At 36.1% G+C, this 14,638-nt stretch overlaps 1 protein-coding gene across 6 annotated transcripts in view; it reads right to left on the bottom strand.

Moving 5' to 3' along the window:
• LOC136826992 (prostaglandin E2 receptor EP2 subtype-like) overlaps window positions 1–14,638 on the bottom strand; it is a 534,455-nt gene that overhangs the window by 515,145 nt on the left and 4,672 nt on the right. For 2 of the 6 annotated variants that reach the window (XM_067084642.1, XM_067084644.1), the window contains exon 1: window positions 7,123–7,567. The exons of the other annotated variants lie outside the window; for them this stretch is intronic. The gene's annotated coding sequence lies outside the window, so the exon portion shown is untranslated. Of the gene's footprint in view, window positions 1–7,122; window positions 7,568–14,638 lie in introns of those variants that run through there. 6 annotated transcript variants of the gene reach the window in all.

Genomic DNA, 14,638 nt, shown 5'->3' with positions numbered 1-14,638 from the left:
TGTGTGTATGTATATATATATACAATGTTGTATGTGTGTATATATATGTATATATATACATATACAGTATATATGTATATATATATGTGTATATATATGTATTTTATATGTATATATATGTTATATATGTGTGTGTGTGTGAAAAATACGCACATCATACAAATAGTAATTACAAGCAGCTAGCGGAAAAGACTACAACCCCATGTAATTTTAAACCTCACCCTTACTTGAAGGGAAAAAACTTTCAATAATGTAAATTGTATTGTCCTTTCATTTTAAACTCGTCACTCTCCAAACTGTTTTCAAGTCACGACAACACAATCAAATTGCCCCCATGAGATTTCATCTCCCTTTTCCAAATTGTTAATATACGCAGATATATTCAGGGCCAATTATCACAGAAACCAACTACAAACACGAAGCGAAAAGAGGATGCATGAACTGGGCAATGTAGTAAGAGTGATATATACAGTATATATGTTTGTGTGTGTATAGAAAGATAGAAACATTAAACAGATAGGTATAGATATGGATACATATATATATATATATATATATATATATATATATATATATATATATATATATATATATATATATATATATATTATATGTGTGTGTGTGTCTGAATACTGTATTGTAGACAATGTATTAAAAGTTATAAACATTTTATATATGCTTATATACAGTATATTATATATATATATATATATATATATATATATATATATATATATATATATATATATATATATATATATATACACACACATACACATACACACACATATACTGTAATACATAATCTATGAATGTGAATTTTTTTTACTTAATATGTATTATTTTTAGGCTCTGTTAATAGAAAGAGACATTCTAGGAGCTTAGCAATAAATATGTTTAGTCTAAATGTTAAAACTTCTACACACTTTGTCTACCACTAAAACTTCTACAAATTTGTTGCCTATCGCCTCAATGGAAAAAAAAATATCTGAGCAGAATACTGACCTACCCACAATTTTAATAGCATTTTGTTCAAATTCAAGAACGAATGCAATCTAATATGGCTCTGCAACAAAAAGGAGTAAAAAGGAAAAAAGTGAGGTTTAATCCAAAAAGGTGCTACACCCCATTCTCGAAAAATGTTAAGACTGTATTTGTCCGCGTCAACAGCAGCAGAATGAAGAGTAGGTGGAAAGAAACTGTGATGAAACCGTGCAGTCCGTGAGGAACACTGACTTCCAAAGGAGCATAGTGCTGGCATAACAGGAGTTCCGAAAGCATCTGAGAGAATGAGGGACGCTCCTCATGTTCACCAGAACAATGGTCGAAAAACAGTACCTGAGTCAAGAGGATGGCTAGCAGTCTTTTCCACAGACTTGAACGCGTACCAATATTAATGATAATTCCACATATTAATCCATGTTAACAATATCAGTTTTCATTCACTGAGGACCCTTTCAAAACTGACATTTCACAGCGTGATACTCGAGATCAGAAAAAAAAATAAGATATGCAAGTCTAAAATTAGTATTATTTCATGAAGCTTAACTTTGACAGAGAACATGTTCTCAGGAGAGAGAGAGAGAGAGAGAGAGAGAGAGAGAGAGAGAGAGAGAGAGAGAGAGAGACTTCTTCCTGATATGTGAAATGTTGATATAACGACCCTGAGTATGGCAATACTGCCTGTCTTCTTCAGGTCGCCAATTCCGGTCACCAAAGGACTGACTGTCTTTCCCAGAAATCTTAATCCAAATCCACAGAATGAGATTTCGGGGAAATGCTGTTGTCATTACCAGAGGCCAGAAAATTGACGAACGGTGAAGGCTACCTTGCAACTCTCATAAACATTCCTGAATACTGTAACTTTTACATAACACCACAGGCGAGTTATCCGATCTTTAAAGCTGGAAGATTTTAATAGTTCCCTGAATGTCGAACTGGTACGATACGTTTTATTTGAAGAAACTTGACGTTGTAATGTTTAACTTTGCCAACGAAGATGACTGGAAGTTATATATACTAGTCACCGGCGTATGTCTGTTTAATCAGATTTTGGGGAGAGAGGCAATGAGCGAATGGTGAGTTGATGAGATTTTCTAGTGGATCCTTTTTGTGCGGGGGTGGGGGTGGGGTGGGGAGCAAACAGGAAAAATACAGATGTTTGGATTCATACACTGGTTATCAAAGATTTCTTGTATTGACAACGTTTGCTGGATGTTTTATGAGCGAATAAATAAAAAAATATAATTTTGAGGCTTCTTGTACAAGCAGCATGTAACATGCATTACGTAAGGGCTGTATGTAAATCCATCAAGTAATCTTCATGTATGCATGTATAAATAAATACATACTTCAAATATATATATATATATATATATATATATATATATATATATATATATATATATATAGATAGAGAGAGAGAGAGAGAGAGAGAGAGAGAGAGAGAGAGAGAGAGAGAGCTCATTTCTCCATGCATGTATGTAAAGCCTGTACGTAAGGCATCTATATACTAATTGCACACAGGCAAGTATGGATCCATTCGTAGGCTTGGACGTAAAAACCACTGAGTACTAAGGGTGACTAAATCTTAATCGCCCCTATTGTCCATCAAGTAAGGACAAAACTTGTTAAATACAGGAACACACAAAAGCAGTAAAAAAAAACACACACACACACACATACACACAGTAAGAAGTAAGAAGCGAATCATGGCTGACAATACGACCGACTTGTTTACATGATTTGGAGTCGCAAGCCCCAGAGAAGTCTGGAGCTCATATTTGCTGACTGCAAATGTGCACATAGACTGACTGATGATTGAATATTCACATCAAAATCCAAGTATTACTGAAAAAGGAGTTATAATTTTCCTTTAACTGCATTTACTCTTTTGTAAAAATGTATTTCACGGGTGTGTGGGATTTTGCGTACGTTGAGCTTTTTGGTAGCAGAATAATTTCTAAAGCCTGGCTTTCAGTCATATTTATACTCATAAGTTCGAGGGTACTAAAACCGGAAAACAGAGAAATCAAACTTATAAGAACAAACAACTTCTTAAACTGAAAAACAAAAAAGTTAACAATTGTTTTCTGAATTACAGAGCACACTCCCCAACCCGGCTCTTGTTTGGAGCAAAGATCTTAAAGCAGGGATTCTCAACCTGAGTCTCACAGACCCCCAGGGCCTCGCAAGAGAGAGAGAGAGAGAGAGAGAGAGAGAGAGAGAGAGAGAGAGAGAGAGAAAATCGTAATTCTAAATTCATGCTGGACAATGTCATTACACTAAATAAGCTAGATATCTTCACTGCAATGCCATTTGCAACCGAATCAGTCTTAATTCATCTTCGCTGTATTCTTGGTCAGGTGAAAGGTCACATAAATAAGACGTAGGGAAAAGGCTCACAATTCTTCGCTCAAAGGGTTGTCAACCTTTGGTCACTGCCACACGCACGTCTAAGATCTGGATTATAACAACGGGGCCCTACCAAGACGACAGACTATGCAATTAATATCTGGAAAGACATTTGTAAAATCTCATTCTGCAAAATAATAAATAAAAAGTTACAATTATATATCCGAAGAAATGACATAAGAACGAGATTGAGTGCTTCCCAAAATTATGGACCACTTCAATACAAAGAATTAAACACAGTATGTTTTGACAAAACGCTATATATCCAAAGTACGGTACCTGAATTGGTATTCTGTTTAGAATTAACGCACCTGCAATGAGCCCGCAGCCACGATAAACAAAATACAAACTCTACTCAACAGAGCAACGATAATTGCAAGGAGGTGATGTTCAACGCCCCCACCTCCACAGACACATGACCTAACATCCCCTGGCCGCTTGTACAACTTAATAATTAAGGGACAAGTTTTTTTACGCGCTCATGACATACATCTAACCGCTCGCACATCGTAATAATTAAGAACATGAGACTTGAAACATCGGGTGTATAAAAAAAAATTAACGACCTAATTAAAGGGTGTCCGAATCAACATGAATACTTTAGAGAAAATGATAAACTGCATAGGTATGCGACGTGGATGATGGTGCAGAAGTTTACTGCACAGGAGAGAGAGAGAGAGAGAGAGAGAGAGAGAGAGAGAGAGAGAGAGGAGAGAGAGAGGAGGGGAGGAGGAGGAGGGAGGAGGGCATTCAGCTTTAAGACAAAGTTACATGGCAGATTGTTTTCTCGTTATTTTCATCACATATCCCCATTTTGAATAATAATAATAATAACAAAAACAACAACACTTCCTAGGTCAAAGCAAGAATAAACATAAAAACCACAAAAATCACTGAATGCAGATAAAAAAAAATAGCAACTTAAAAGAGATCAAGGAGACTTGGGTAATTGCAAGGCTTGTTCTCGCAATACTCATTAAATGCTCTTACAAGCGGTAGAGATAAGAACACAATTACGGGGTAGTCCCTGGACCTTGCAATGAGAACAGGAATACGCAGAAAATGACAAAATACATCATTATAATATGGAATCATCATTCTATTCGCTCTATTCCCGTATAATAATTACGCTCATTCATTTTCTTTCGTAATTCAAAACGGCTTTAAATTTTTCATTTTATTATCAGCGTGTTGCTAAATTCTTATGGAAAAAAATTTGTCATAAAGTTGCATAGGATCCTTTTACAACAAACGTCTCTCTGTCTCTCTCTCTCTCTCTCTCTCTCTCTCTCTCTCTCTCTCTCTCTCTCTCTCTCTCTCTCGTACGTTCTATAGAAAGGGTTGGTGGTTCGTTTCCGAAGGATTACACATAAAAAAAGTAAAATAAAAATCTTGAGACGTCTCAGGTTATTCAAAAGTATTTTGATAGGAGCAAATCCCTGGCGTCCCTTTGTATAAGCGAGACCTATCCTTAATACAAAAAAAAAAATCTTGAACCGACTCGTGTTATTCAAAAGATTTTTGATAGGAGCAAATCCATGGCGTCCTTTTGTTTAAAGAGAAACCTATTCTTAATACTGAGAGAGAGGAGGAGGAGGAGGAGGAGGAGGAGGAGGAGGAGGAGGGAGGAGGAGGAGGAGGAGGAGGAGGAGGAGGAGGAGGAGGAATTCTCTACGACTCTTAATCTAGTTTTTCGGGTTTTAACAATTACATACTTTCGGATTAATTTGGGCTAGACCATATAGGCCTATTTGGTACATAGTTAAAAAGAGACCAAGTTAAAAGAAACTCCGTGAATTAAACTTATTTCCTCTGAACTGTTCCAATAATAATAATAATAATAATAATAATAAGAAGAAGAAGAAGAAGAAGAAGAAGAAGAAGAAGAAGAAGAAGAAGAAGAAGAAGAACCATTTGCAAGATGTCGATAAGGGTGCTGGGGAACTTTTCTTTTTTTTCTTTTTTTAGGCTAACGGGACAGGCAACCTAATACCCTTTTTCATGCCCACGCTCGAAGGAAACAAGAAAAAAAGAGGCTCGAAGAAAGGTGTGGATTAACCCCTTAATGTAACAAGAGACCAGCCTCAATAAAAAAAAAAAAAAATTATGAATAACAGCAGCAGGATGATAATTCTGAAATTTACTTTGAGAGCGCACTCGGGCAAGCTTTCATTTCCTTGTTAATTTCCGTAATACTATTTAATTAATTTCTGTCAGTTTAACGAGAAAATGCCGGTTGGAAATGCGGGATGGAAATAAACAAAGTGCAAAAAGACTGAATAGAAAATATATGCTAATGTGAAAAAAAAAAGTGAGATTGGAAGATAGACGAACCTGGCATATATTAAAGAAATGTGATCAAGAAGAGTGCAGATGAAGATTTTTGCTACGTCGTGCATGTTATCAGATTTATCCCCTCACACCCCGAGTTCTCTGGAAATGGAAGTTTAATAGGTATCACTGCGTATTAAACTTCAATATTAAAACGTTAGTTGTCCCTCTCACACAAGTTCTACAATATCATGGATCCATTCTGACTTAGCCTAATTGCCACGAGCCATTCCACAATTTTCAAGCGTCGGAGAGTTTTATAAGGCTGCAGTGCTCCCTCCCACCATTTACTTAAGTGAATTAATATGCCATCCCACTTTCAATGCTTCATCCATTTTTAGACTTTTCGAACTAATGTTTCTGGCACAATTTTATTTTGTATCTAACTGTTGATCTTTATCATTCTCATGTTTACTTCAATGTAATTCTTTTGGCTCTCCTTGTCACTTTTACCCTGCACTATATGCATTCTCGCTCTGTAGAAGCTTGTTTTGTCAAGCTAGCCTAAGCCTATTTGCCTTTTTATTTTGTGCTTGTTCTGTATGGGTGTGAGCAAATTATTATGAATATTAATAAATATCAGCAATTCAGTTTCAATATTACTCATCAAATATGACAGGTTCGGTATTTTAAAAATTAGTTACAAATAAGTCAAGAGCACTGAAAAATACAATAAGAGCAAATAACGCCAAAAACGGTGGACACACGTCTCCTGGGGAGTCATCGATCTCAAAATGTCTCCCATTAAGGAGATTAAGCAAGGATTAAGTTTCTACATCCCCCTTAGGCTAATGGAGTAACAGCGCTGTGAAGGAGCACTATACAGTAGATCCAAGACCCATATATTAACCTTGATTAGGTCTACGCTTCATTTTTCAACGAGTTAGGTCAAGACCGTATTAAACATCCATTACAAACGATAATGCAACTACATAATTCACTGAAAAAGACCATTCTATATTGGCTTCTGAGACGTAAAATGAAAATAGAAGTCGTTAAACCCGGCTGTCACTAGGCCTGTAACAATATACCGTAATAGGCCTAGATAAATACTAAACATAGTCCATTTTCTATCCTGAATTTTAACAGTCATGCAACCTTCACATCATTCTCAAGAATTTCCAAAATAAAACAATGCTATTTTCGATCTTCAGTTTTAATAACTGCGGGCACTACTCCTAGTGCTACGATCGAATCACACGGAACCTATATAAAATACTAAAACTTTAGGCGTAATCGAACTACAACATAACGGGCCAAGAGTTCATAATAATATAAGGATAATATTCCGCATCATTCACAAGCACATAAAAATCTACTCCTCAACTGAAAGTAGCTGAGACCAACTCTCTGAGCATACAAGAAGATTCATAATACCTTGAAGGTGTCAGAGCACATGTCCTGGAAGATGCCCATCTTGATAAGACCGTGGGAGGAGTTCACCGTTGGCGTCGAGCCACTACGCAACTTTTTAAGCTAGAACTCCCACACCTATTAATTAGAATTTCCACAACTGTTAGTTAAAGTAAATCATCAAACGACACTCGTGTGGGTGTACAGATGCACGACTCGTCATCTGCAACGTTTCGTGAGATATGTGTCACCTGTAATACTTGGTTCCTTGCCCCGACGTATAATGAGAGCACATAATGATGCCATTTCTATCCTGTTATCAGATGATGGTATTGTACCACTCAAAGCGTAAACATACAACATATTCGGTGGACTGAGTGTAGCGATGTACTCGTAAAATTTCCTGGTCAAAGAATGTACTCTCACAACTCAAATCACGTGCAACCATCACTGTTTTCAATCCAGGACTGCTTTGACGTTTTACTGATCCCGCCAGAGGCGTGGACAACATCGTTCGTAACGTTGGATTACATTGCTTGACTGCGACCTCGGCAAGTTCTTCTCCGAAAGGATTAAATTTAATTCGTCATTTAAATAACTAAGTCTAATATTCACCTGCCCAACTCAGACTTACTTAATAAAACCTATACTCACCTGTAAGAACGGAAAGGAAACAAATGGTAACTACCGTTAGGAGACCTTGAGCGAGTTTGCTTTCCGCTACATCCGTAAACTGGAAACCGGTACTTTTACTACAGCGCATTAGTACTTGATCACGAAATAATAAATATGAACAAGCGGTACTTTGCCAAAGTTAATTTTACTGGCGTAATTTATGTGCTGTCGAAGGACGAGAGATTTTAATGCAGCGTAAAGAACCGAGAATGATGATAGGGAATGATGACGTAGTATCAATGATAATAAGCCGACTACACATATCAAGTAGTGTAAAGGTTAGTAATACGAGCAAGTTCCTTTCGCCCATCTCATGGCATCTTGACACCAGTAATACGTTGTCGATATATAGGTCAAGCGTTGTCGTAGATATATTATAGGTCTAAGAATTATTTGACTACTGAAAATATCTTCCTTCGTGGGCCCTAAGTATACTTGCTTGCAGCATTAAAAATATTTAACATATCGTAATGAAATTATTGTTGGTATTTGTTTCAGTAACTTTGGCAACATATTACTTCGTTTCATGGCCCCACATTTTAACACGATCTTAGGCAGCACTGCTGCAAAAAAAAAAAGAAAAAAGTTTAATTTGTCCATGGCAGGTGAATTACAAGAATGTGTAATAAAAGTACCTATAAACTTGGATATTATGTAAAACCAGGTAAGGGAGTGTTAAGCCATTAAATCTGTTTAAATGGCAATCATCCGACGAGATGGCGAGAGTTCTTACTTCGAACGAAATATAATGGAATCAAGAGGAAGGGTGGATTGTCATCCCCCTTTTTAAGACTTCTAAGCTTCAGTTGACTTGAGCATTGCTGTAACCATGGTTAAAAGGGCATGGGGTAAACCACCTCATTCCAAAATACATATGAGAGCCAGAAGGTCAACACGGCGCCACCTACTTTCTCTTGAAGGCCACCACTAACGTTCAGTTATGCCTTCACAGTCGGCCTGTGCAGGCAAAACTGAACGTTAATGTGAACAACCTGCACAGTTTTCCTTGCCTGCGCAGGCGGCCTGAGCAAACAACTCATCTCAATCAGTCGATAAAGCCTCCGGCCAAACGGCTGCGCATGCGCACTTCAACGTTAATGTGGAGAAGCAACTTTTTTGGCTGTTCGCTTTCTGCCCCGGACAGATAGTATGTGCCTGTCAAGAACATAGAGTTGAGTTTTACTAATTAAATTTAAAAGTGTTTATCCCTAAATTGATGATATATCGGATTTACTTTTTTTCTAATAATTGATACGGATGTCAGAATAATATATATTTATATTTTGCCATTTTTCCACAGGAAAAATAATTGTGTATACTGAAGGCTGAAATTGGTAGCATCATTCCTGAATGTCTTATATATTTCATTGAAATCTACTGTATATAAGTGAGACTTTGCTTGGGCAAATCATATAGCCTAAGCAAGTTAGTTTTTAAATGAGAATAAATATTCATTATGGCGAAGTAATGTAAAACAAGAATAGGTCTATAATGCGCCTATTCATGATTATGCATCAAACATGCAATTCATTTTTAAAGTGAGACAAAATAATATCCAACACTCTGATGAAAAAACAATATTAGACTATGCATGTTTATTCTTTGCTCACATCTCATGTAGGCTACGCCAGTTTTGAAATGAAGTTAGACTAATAAACACACAAACGAAACAAAGGAACAGCAGTAAACTATGGATCTTCACTCATTGTAACACATCATAAGAAAGTCAATCTTAAAATGAAAACAAACCAGTATTAAGCATTTTAATGAAACAAAAATAATAGGCCTATATATAAAGTATGTCAACTTTAAAATGAAAAACAATTACTAACTTAATTAACACAATTATCTTGCCATGAAACTCTTCCTTCATTCATAAAATATTCCATTAACATTATGAAAGTCTATGGGGCCAAATTTAAACTTTTAACATTTTTACAAGGGAGTAATGAATTAGTTTTTTCGACCACTCTTTCACTGGACGTCTTACTTGACGTTTATAAGATTTTTTATGTTATCAGCCAGCCAATTACAGCCAGAGCATCGTGTGTTGACGCCATGGCTGCTACGGAGGACTAAGGAAAAAGACTGTATCGTTAGGGGTGATGATTTGCCTGCACAGGACGATTGCGCAGGCATAACTGAACGTTAGTGACGGTAAAAGAGGTGTAGCCGTGATTACATTTGTATACATACATACACACACATATATGTGTGTGTGTAATATGTGTACATACCATATACTTCTGTATACTTGTAACCAACCAAATGGTTAAAAATCTTGTTTCTCCTACAAATGGCTTTGGGTTTGGCTCCAACCTAGCCGAAAAGATTTGGGCACATTCTGTTCCCTCCCCATGTATCTTTGTTGACCTAACCAGTGAATCAGCATATAGCAGCTATAAAACTGTGGTGGGTCACAACCAGACAGAGAAAGGTGTGGGATTAGTGACTTCATCCCTAAATACGTGATGAAAACTGGAAGAATGATAACTAGAGCCACTCTCCAAGGGCCAAAGCATATGGTGATATTTATATATATATATATATATATATATATATATATATATATATATATATATATATATATATATATATATATATATATATATATAATATATATAATATATATATATATATATATATATATATATATATATATATATATATATATATATATATATATATATATATTTCTAATGATATGTGAAAGTAATGTTTTCTGTGTTTTTAATGTGTTTTCTTTCAGATTTCTCATGTGTTGTGAAGTATAACGAGGTGGTTCTGTAGTATGTATGTTTTTGTACAATGCTTGTATATGTTTTCTTTTGTGATCGTCATATATGGGCTGGAATAACATTAATAATGTTTATGGGAGAGTCAGGTCTTACAAAGGGTTGGTTGGTTGGTTGTGTGATAAGATGAGGTATGTCTTCCTATAGGCTTTTGTGTACACAGCTGTGTGTGTTCAGGTGGACAGGATGTCCTTTATGCCAGAGAGATCTTAGAAACCACTTACATTATCAGTTAAAAGTGAGAAGGGATGGCAGGCTTGATAGCCATAGCCAGTTCAGAGGCCTGCGTGTGTGTTTACACAAGTGCTTAAAACAGAAAGCTGTCAGTCATTCAGATAAGAGGCAGGCCTATGTTGCTTTCTGAGCCAGAGAATAAATATTTTATTCCATAAAGAAAGAAATTATGTTTATTCTATTGTAGACAGAGAAACTCAGTTTATTCCTGTTTCTTCTAGGGTGACCACTTTCTTCAAATACCTAGCTGGCAACCCTGGTTTAACATCATGAAAGCTATTGGTAAAATAAAGTTCAGTTCAGATAGAGATTTGGTAGACATAGGGTGGTCTCTCTCTCTCTCTCTCTCTCTCTCTCTCTCTCTCTCTCTCTCTCTCTCTCTCTCTTAGGCTATATGAGAAGTGTGTAAAATTATGGTTACTCTCCCCAAGCATATAAGTTTTGTGTACTGTTAATAATATTTGATGCTCCCTTGGTAGAATCTAACATAAGAGAGAGATTACTGTAACAGGCCTAACAAAAGTGTTTTTGTGAAGAAAAAGGAGTTGTGTAATGGTGTGCAGAGATTGCTCGCTCTCTCTCTCTCTCTCTCTCTCTCTCTCTCTCTCTCTCTCTCTCAACCCCTCTTAGGCTATATGAGAAGTGTGTAAAATTATGGTTACTCTCCCCAGGCATATAAGTTTTGTGTACTGTTAATAATATTTGATGCTCCCTTGGTAGAATCTAACATAAGAGAGAGATTACTGTAACAGGCCTAACAAAAGTGTTTTTGTGAGGAAAAAGGAATTGTGTAATGGTGTGCAGAGATTAGTATACGGTAAAGTGGCATTTACTTATCTTTTTACCATGGTAAAAAGTTGAATATGATTTTGGTAAAAAGTTGAATATGATTTTGGTTAAAAGTTTAATATGACTTTGGTAAAAAGTTGAATGTAGGCTAATCTTGTAAAAAGGGGAATGTGATCTTTTAAAAGGTGGATGTAATCTTTAAATAAATTTTGCCTTAGTGAAATTATTGTTGATAAACTTTTCGTGCATTTTTACATGTTCTTATCTTTACATTTATTTTATGTGTTCTTGAGTTTGTAATTTCAGTGTTACCCAAGATTTTGTGCTGGTGATTTAACATTGATTTAGTTAGCACTTTACTTGTGTTGATTTCATTTCTCAAGATTTCATTGAATACTTGTGCTGATTTCATTTTTCAGATTTCTTTTTCAAATCTGGAGTAAATCTTAATAGTTTGAATTTTGCTTAGTTAACGTAAATCATTGATAAATACAAAGTTTTGTGAATTAATCTTGTTTAAGAATTAATTCAATCTTACATTGTTTTCAAGTCATAGTAAATTTTTTTGAGATTGTGGGCTCTGCTTATAACTTTTGAACTTGGAAATAAATTTTTGTATTTAAAGTTTTAAAAGCACAGTGTTTCATTTTTGACCACCAGTAAATAGAGTTGTTTGTGTATGCACAAGGTAAGTGATAGACACGCTTTGTTCTCCTTCGTGTTTATTGAAGTGAATTAGGACCAGGGAAACAATCATAGTTGTTTGATGGAGTGATGCCCTTTCCCCCTCTAATACATTTATTGCTTAACAGTTATTACCTCACTCATAACTTGATAAACTTAGATTGATTTTTCAATTGAAAAGCAAGTTTTAAAGGATCACTGTTACCTTTAGTGTGTTCAGTCGTAATATTATGTTTCAGGTGTCTGGCTGAAGTGAGATAAATTTTTGGATTTAATATTTGTGTAATAACCATGTACTTGATCACTTCGTGACAATATATATATATGTGTGTGTGTGTGTGTGTGAAGCAAACACTGATTCAGTAACTCTGCTGAGCGCCTGGATGAAAAAAAAAAGTCAATGGAATGCCTGAATGGATTGTTAAAACAATTCTCTTTGATGGCTGTGACGTTGAAGTTGATGAAATAAATAACTGTATGTTTAGTTTGTGGAGGAAGGAAGACTGGGCGTTGAAACACGTAGAGATACAACAACAATTTGGTAAAGAAGCTGACACAGGTGAAACGATGAATGATATGAAGACCAAGAAAGTGTTGCCAACGAGTCGTAAAACAGGTGTTGGTTAACTGATTTACGAAAATTTAGCTGTAAAGCCCAGCAGTGGGCCACTTTCAGCCACTCAGTGCTTGAGACAGTGAAAACAAGGAATTAGAGTGGTTGGACAGCAAGATGTAAGAAAGGAAAAGGCAATGGAGGTAAAGTAAAAGGATGAAAAGTGGGTATAGCTAAGAGCCAAAGGAACTCTGCAAAACGAGTGTTTGAACGGAAAGCATCCAATAGGCCTATTCAGGCATAAGAGTGCATGCACGCCATAGGAGATTTTGAAAATTATGCAAGGCAATATAAAGGCGAGCTGTGGAAGTGAATGATGTCTGTTGTTCTCTGTTAGATAGAGGACCCGGGTTCGAATCTCGGACGTGGAAGGAACGATACGAGCACGTTCCGTTAAGCCCATTGTATATATGGAATTAAGCAATGAATTATAATTATAGGTGCTTGATCCTTAGTTCAGGAGGCGGCAAAGGGCTGGCGGTCTCATTCCAAATTATTAGTAAAACACACAAATGAAAATCTATAATAAGCAAACTTATATTTTCCAAAACATGTCACGAAAAATACAACTCAAATTGAACCAGCAAAAAACAAGGCAAAAAAGTTTAGAGCAACAAATATCACACAAGAGAAAAACGCTCAAGTAACAGATTTCCACAATAAATTCATATTGAAAATGTCCCAGGCAAATGAGTGTTTGCTTTATCGACAAGCAATTCTGCAGTTTTGTAATACTCTTACGCAGACAAAGAAAAAAATAACAATAATACTGTATCGGAAACGAGTTAACTAACAATCCCAGTCGGAAATAAAAAAAAAATGTATTTCTGATAACATATCAAAGCAAAAGTAAGTTTCACATTTATTGTATCTTATATGTCGTCAATAGACTGGTAAGGTTGCTGGCTCTGTCAATTAATCATAGGAAACTAAGATAAAAATATACGATAGAAAGAATGTCTAAAAAGAAATGAATTTAAGTCCTTACACATGGTACTGTTCTACACGGTATCAGATATATTGTTCTACACGGTATCAGAAATATAAGATAAAATAGAATGGAATATAGAATTTAGGCCAAAGGCCAAGCGCTTGGACCTATGAGCTCATTCAGCGCTGAAATTTGACAGTTAAACTGTTTGAAAGGTGTAAAAGTTAAGTATACCTTAGTTTTACCAGACCACTGAGCTGATTAACAGCTCTCCTAGGGCTGGCCCGAAGGATTAGACTTATTTTACGTGGCTAAGAACCAATTGGTTACTTAGCAACGGGACCTACAACATGAGTAAAACCTCGCAGTTGCACTATTAAAAAATTGTTAGGAGACGTTGGAAAGTAAGATGGAAGAAAGAGAATATGAACGGAGGTACAGTAAAAGGAATGAAAAGGGCTGCAGCTCTGTATCTTTAGACCATGGCCGGTGCACTGACGGCATTAACCCCTTAACGAGGAAGGGGGGTGGGATTTCAGATATAGCCTCAAGCTTCAAGAGGAGTTAAGCCAAGCGTCCACTAGGCCTATCATGAACCTTCAGACAAATTATAACAAACCTCCCCCAATCCTGTGAGCTTAAAATAAGTGGAACTAATTGTGAAACATCTCCGAAATAAGTCTTTATGGTCGAATGACACAACTCAACGAAAAGGAATGAAAGATAGCCTACGTCCGGTGACTTATCCTTGTGAAAGAGCTAACGATGGTGATAACGACGTCATAAGATAAAAAAAAAAAAACTCACTTTAAGGACGAG

This window comes from Macrobrachium rosenbergii, chromosome 41 (genome assembly GCF_040412425.1).
Source record: "Macrobrachium rosenbergii isolate ZJJX-2024 chromosome 41, ASM4041242v1, whole genome shotgun sequence".
Classification (NCBI taxonomy): Eukaryota; Metazoa; Arthropoda; class Malacostraca; order Decapoda; family Palaemonidae; genus Macrobrachium; species Macrobrachium rosenbergii.
The sequence above is the reverse complement of the archived record's forward strand: the minus strand, read 5'-3'. Positions and strand labels throughout refer to the sequence as shown.